The 6,000-nt window shown below is 49.6% G+C and overlaps 1 protein-coding gene across 3 annotated transcripts in view; it reads right to left on the reverse strand.

Annotated features, from left to right (window-relative positions):
- PROM1 (prominin 1) overlaps positions 1-5,322 on the reverse strand; it is a 123,384-nt gene extending 118,062 nt beyond the window's left edge. For 2 of the 3 annotated variants that reach the window (XM_025887684.2, XM_073891459.1), the window contains exon 1: positions 938-1,151. The gene's annotated coding sequence lies outside the window, so the exon portion shown is untranslated. Of the gene's footprint in view, positions 1-937; positions 1,152-5,301 lie in introns of those variants that run through there. The other variant, XM_073891456.1, reaches the window with a different exon arrangement.
- Between the last annotated feature and the right edge of the window lie 678 nt (positions 5,323-6,000).

The raw sequence follows: 6,000 nt of genomic DNA on the forward strand, positions 1-6,000 counted from the left end.
TGGAAAGGTGTGGGGCTCGGGCCCACTGGCTCCATGACCCCGCACAAGTGATTTGCTTTCTCTGAGCCTCAATGTCTGCTCCACGGCGCAGAGCATGACAGGACTGTGCATCTTACAAAGCTAGCCCCCCATAAAAGCCCATTTACATCTTTGTTACCAGAAGCCCTCTATGGAAGGACTTCTGGTCTGGGAACGTGGTTTTCTGCCAGTGATGCACGGGGACCCTCGAGTGTGCGTGTATGTTGCCCAGGCTCCCGAGGCCTGTTTCAAGGACAGCAAACGCCCAGTGTCAGTTACACGGGGTAGGTTACTGAATACGATTCCCACTTAAGAAAAAGCATTCTATCCTCTACCCCAAGGCAACATTTAAAAAAAGGAGGGCCGGGTGCCTGGGTGGCTCAGTTGCTTGGGCGACTGCCTTCGGCTCGGGTCATGACCCCGGAGTCCTGGGATCGAGTCCTGCATCGGGCTCCCGGCTCGGCGGGGAGCCTGCTTCTCCCTCTGACCTTCCCCCCTCTCATGCTGTTTCTCTCTCTCTCTCTCTCAAATAAATAAATAAAATCCTTTTTTTTTTTTAAAAAAAAAAAAAGGAGGGCCTAAGAAAAGCTCTGGCCTTGATGAGTATTCAAGAAACATTCAAATCCCAAGGATGTAGCCCAGACTACTCTTTGTCCACCAATATCCATTGTCCCCTTCTTCTTGCACCCGGAGATGTTGAACTAAGCCGCACGCATGGCCGCCTTGAGTAAGAATACATTTCCCAGCCATCCTTGGAGCCCGTGTGCCCATATGACTAATTCTGACCAAGCAGAATTATGCAGGAGTGTGTGTGCATTCTCAGGAAAAGGTCCTTAGAGGGTATATTACTCAGGGCTTGCCAGAGAAACAGAACCAATAGGATATCTGTATGGAGAGGTGTTAGCAGGGATTGGCTCACGTGGTTGTGGAGGCCGAGTAGTCGCTCGATCTGCCGCCTGCAAGCTGCAGCCCCAGGAAAGCCCGTGGTGTAATTCAGGCTGAGTCTGCAGGCCTGAGAACCAGGGGGGCTAATAATGCAAATTCCAGTCCAAGGGCAGGAGAACATGAAACGAAATGTCCCAGCTCAAGCAGGAAAAAAAGAAGAGAATTCCTCCTTCCTGGGCCTTTGTTCTGTTCAGGCCCTTAACAGATTGGCCAATGCTTAACCACACTGGGAGGGCGCTTTCCTTTACAGAGTCCACTGATTCAAATGCTAATCTCATCTGGAAACGCTCTCGCAGACACACCCTGAAACAATATTTAATCTGGGCACCTGTGGCTAGTCAGGCTGACAACTATAATTAACCGTCACAAAGAGAGAAGTTGCCCCCTTCATTTCTTCCTTATACCTGCTGGCCAGAATTTGCACTGATGGCTGGAATCCAGCAGCCATCTTGGGCCATGAGTTGATCTTGAAAATTAGAAGCCACCCACAGCCTAGCAGCAGCATAGAAGGAACAGTGGAGCACCACTCCAGCCCTGCACTGCCTTCCATTGGGATCATGACTGACAAATAAATCTCTATAAGGATCAAGTTACTATTATTTGAGATTCCTCTATTACTTGTAGCCAAACTTCCTCGAAACTAGATAAAATGCAAACACACCACACTCAGTGGCAGATGGTGGGTTCTGTGGGGGCTTCTTTATTTGCCATTCATTTCTGCCTTTATTCGTCTAGCGTGTTTGGACCGGCCACAGATTTCTTCAGGAAAGGTCCAGCTACAGTTGCCGCACACTTGTGATGGAGAACCAGAGGCTGGGAGGAAGGGGGACAAATTCCAAATCCAGAACAGAAGGAACCACGTCCCTTCCTTCATTTGTCCTTTCATTTAGCCAACACTGACTGATTCTGTGTCAAGTACTATGCGGTATCTCACCGAATCCTCACTAATGACACGCTGATGGAGGCACTATCCCCATTTTCCAGAGGAGGAAGCGGGTTTTGAGAGGTAAGGTAATGGCAGAGTGAGAATCAGTCTGCTTCCCTTGATCCTGTACCGGTTATTTTTTTAATCATTGAGCATAAATCTCTTTGACTAGTGGGAGCTCGTCTTGGGTATTCCATAGATTGACTCCAACAAGGCGGGGAATGTAATCATCTGAAAAGTGCCCTGTTTCCAGATCAGGATGGTAAGCGGGTGGGGTTGGTCAATCGGTGGATCCCTGGTTATTGTGTGCATACTACGCACCGTGTTTCCTTGCGGCTTGTCATCACCGAGGTGATGTTTCTGGGGCACCTGTTTCTCTGAAGTGTGAACGTCACAGTTTCCTGTGCAAAGCCCACAAGTCAGGGGCTCGGAGAGCTGGGGCTGGCTCCATCCCTGCCACCTGCCCACCGTGTGCGTGCAGGTAAGTTGGTTAACTGCCAAGGGCTTCTGCTGCTTCTTTCAGGGCCGTTGAGAGTTTCCCCACCTTTGCGCATGCTCCCTGGGAGCATTCCTTCCTTCAAAGCAGTGCTATTTAGGGTTGTCCAGGAAATTACACTCTCAGTGGAAATTCAGGAACCTTCCGTTAGGTCCCCAAAATAATTCACGTAAATAAATATGAGGTTTCAGTTGCAGTTTCTTTTTATAAAAGAGAAGAGATATGCATTATAGTTGAAATAGTCATTGTTATCATGTTTTTATGTCCTCTTCGGCCTTTTTCTTTTGGGAACCTCTTTGCGAAGCGGTGTCATTGAAACGTGTTTCCAAAACTTGTTTGGTGATAAGAATCACTTGGGGTTCTCGATTAAACTGACAAACACAGTTTGTCTTGATTAAACTGACAAACACAACTCCAAGATCCCAAGTCGAGCTTGGAGTTGTGATTCTAGAGGTTGGTGTGAGGCCAGGAATCCACACTCGTAAGAAGTGCCCAGGGCCTGGGGGTTTCTTGTGGTCAGATGAATTTGGGGAGCACCTGCTGGGCAAGTAATCTGAGAAGTCTGACTCAGTGTCTGATGCTCTCTTTTTAATGATGGAAAAACCGAGGGCCAGATAAATGAAATGGCTCATTCGTGAGCCGTTAGGTGCTGGGCCCACATAAACCAAGACTTGAGTTCAGGTTCTGAGGCGAAAAGGAAGTTGGAGAGAAATTTAAACCCCAATCTTCCCGCTTATTATCTACGTGATCTTGAGCAAGTTTTCTATTCAACTCGCAAAGTATTACTTATCAAGCATCCATACTGCGTGCTAGATCATGTGCTTGGCCTAGGTGTCTACGGGTGAACAAGAGAGAATCCAACCTGCCCTTGGGTGTTCCAGAGCCCGGGGCGTGGGGAGACCAACAAAGAGCTCTCGCTAAAGTGGAGGGGGACCCTAGCGAGGCACCCAGCCCACCCTGCTTGGTCTGCGGGGACGGGATAGGCTTCCCTGAGCAAAGGTGGTTAAGGGCTCAGGTGACGACTAGGATCTGCCAGGTGAGCAAGTGGGTGGAAGGCACTGCAGGTACCAGGAAAGAGGCAAAAAGACCAGGTAAGGGCCTGAACCCAGGCCTCTCGAAGAGTCAAAGAGACAAGTCCAAAGGCGATGGGCCCCCAGGGAACTGGGGAGGGAGGCTGGGGCAGACCACGCAGACCATGCAGGATCTCGTCTGTGCGTACGTGCTCTGTTCTAGAGGCAAAGGGAAGTCACTCAAGATTCCGATGGTCCTGGTGCCATCAGGTTTTAGAGGTACGTTCCTGAGCCTCTGAATCTTTACCTGTAAATGCAGCGTCATAACTTGCCGCCCTGCTCTCCCTCTTGCCCACTCGTGGGCTAATTTTCCACCCCAGGGCCAGAGCAAAGCTCTCACAATGGAAGCCAGATCCTGTCACTCCTTTGCTCAAAAGTCCGTGGTCGTCCCCCTCTCAACCCGCACTCAGAACGGTCTCCAAAGTGCCCAGTGTGGCCTATGATCCTCTGCCCCCTTCCCTGGGCCTCCCTGCTGCTTCCCCTCAGGCTGTGCCCTAACCTGGCCCTCTGCCCGGGCCTCGGCCCTTGATACCTCCATGCTTCCCAGCCCTTCCCTGACCACACCCTCTTCGGGGCACTTCCACCTGCTGTCTCATACATTTGTGTGTGCAACTCTCTCTTGTGTGCTCCCCCTATGAGAGGGCGAGCTCCATGGGGGCGGGGGGCTCAGTGTCTGTTTGCTGCTGTCTTCCCAGGCAGAGCTACCAGCCCATGATATTTGTGGGTAAATGATGGAATAAGACCATAATACCCATCTCGCACGGTTAATGAGAAGCCCGAATAGCAGAATTACTGTATACATAGTACCGGGTGCAGTAAGTACTTAGCAAGTAGAAGCTTCCTTGTTTCTTTCTACTCTATTCCCTCTCCTTCCAGACTCCCAGTTAGAAGTCCTTCTCAGGGCACCGTACACCCCTGGGCCCCCAGTTGCCCCTAGCCCCTTGCCCTCCCTGCCAGCACCAGGCTCTCTGTCCCTGACTGCCCTGCCTGACCTGTGCTCCCTGGTGCTGGCTTACCTATGTCCCTAGAGGAGGAGAGGGGTGTGCCACAGTTACTACACATGGAGCTGAGGGGGTTTGGAGGTTGGCAACTCAAAACTATTCATTGTCCTGCTGCCCCTGGATCCTGTGTGGTCAGAGGCTGGGTGTGGCCATCACGTGCGGTGGTATCAGATGCATGCCAGGGCATGCAATGAATCGGGACCGGATCCTGTGTGGTCAGAGGCTGGGTGTGGCCATCACGTGCGGTGGTATCAGATGCATGCCAGGGCATGCAATGAATCGGGACCGGATCCTGTGTGGTCAGAGGCTGGGTGTGGCCATCACGTGCGGGTGGTATCAGATGCATGCCAGGGCATGCAATGAATCGGGACCATTTTGCAGGTGCAGAGCAAACTAAGCCCTCCCCTTAAGCCTTGACTGATGGCTTCTTTTCCACTGACCCTGACACAAATAGACTGTGACCCCAGCACTGTGGACTTGGGATCACGTGCAGAAAGCTCCCTTCCCTAACCTAACGGCGAGGTTCACAGAGCTGGCCGAGCAGTCTGCAGGGGGGAGGCCCAGGCAGTGTCCCCGGAAGGCTCTCCCCTCCTTGCTTCTTGATCAAACCTCACAGGGGTGTAAATAAATAAATGGGGGCCTGTGAAAGCCTCTTCAAGAAAGCAGAGCTGTGAGCTGCCAGGGAACCCTTAAATCTACCTACTTCAGGAATGTTGAGCCTGGGGCTCTGGGCTGGCTAAGGAGTTGGAACGTGGGCACTGAACTTGGATGCAAGGTGTTGTGGGTGTCTGTGTGTTTCCGTGGTGGAGAGAGAGTTCGTTGCTTTTTTCGATTCTCAGAACCCACCTGTATAAACGTCCTGGAGATGAGAATGAACTCACGTATGAGCAATGCGTGGTTGACAGCTCAGCCTCCTGCCGCCCCCAGGACCTCCTGCCAGGTCGCCAGTACTGTTCAGGATAAAACAAGGGGCAGATAAACAACAGCAAACACAGAAACAATACAAACAGAGCTTAAAAAAACAAAGCAGAGCAAAAGGAAATACGCCAACATGTTAGCCACGACTGTCTCAGGGAGCAGTGGGACAAGTCTTTTCCTTTCCTGTTCTTTTTTGTATTTTTCCAGATTTTCTATTAAAGAAACACGTGGTCCTTTATCATTAAAAGAAGAAAGCTTTCTTTGAAGAGAAAAAAAAATCACTGTGATTGTATAAGAGTATCTCCATTCAACACCACTTTTTTCATATTTTGTTAGGTTCTTAAAGTTTTTTATTGTTCAAGTGTTTGTAGGTGATATATTTTGGTAACCAACTTTTCTGGAAAAAAAGCATAAAAGTTTTAAAAAGCATTACCGTTCACTCTGCCGTTTAAGAAGTTCATGAAAATGCTCTAAAGGACAATTGTCATGTTCTGGTAAATTCCAATAAAAGGCAGAGTGCATTATTTGGAAACATGCTTTTATTATGGATAGTTTTTTTTTTTTTTTTAATTTCATGTAATCAACTGTAAAGTCTTATTTCTTCAGGGACTGAGCTAAATTCAGTGA

This window comes from Callorhinus ursinus, unplaced genomic scaffold, assembly GCF_003265705.2.
Source record: "Callorhinus ursinus isolate GAN/ISIS: 27379988/994484 unplaced genomic scaffold, GSC_fseal_2.0 scaffold4, whole genome shotgun sequence".
NCBI lineage: Eukaryota > Metazoa > Chordata > Mammalia > Carnivora > Otariidae > Callorhinus > Callorhinus ursinus.